This window comes from Bactrocera latifrons, unplaced genomic scaffold (assembly GCF_001853355.1).
Source record: "Bactrocera latifrons isolate USDA-ARS-PBARC rearing strain unplaced genomic scaffold, ASM185335v1 scaffold_732, whole genome shotgun sequence".
NCBI classification, from domain to species: Eukaryota; Metazoa; Arthropoda; class Insecta; order Diptera; family Tephritidae; genus Bactrocera; species Bactrocera latifrons.
This window is the reverse complement of record NW_017537415.1, coordinates 4,460-4,832: the sequence shown is the minus strand read 5'-3', so window position 1 is coordinate 4,832 and position 373 is coordinate 4,460.

Below are 373 nucleotides of genomic sequence, written 5' to 3'. Positions count from 1 at the left end.
CAATGCTTTTTATTCGACTTATCTCGTTCAAACAGTTTAGCCCCTAGAGCGTTTGCAAAGTTGAAACAAAAATGTGATTTTCTCAAAAACCTACATTTTTTCTCTGATCTCCTCTTCGCTAGTGTTTTTTTGCATAGATGATGTTGACTCATAGTTCTGTCTTTTCATCTCAGTTTCTAAGTTTGTCCATTTTAAAATCTCGTCTACTATCTGATTTGTTATGAAGTGTTAAGATAACATTAGCGGGCCGACAATATCCTTTACTGCGCGAGTTGGCCCCTGGCTCCACGTACAATATTTATTGCTGCTGCTCTATTCGAAGTTCGCCCTTTGCGCGTAGCCCAAACATGACGTGACCGACTGCGAATAGTGC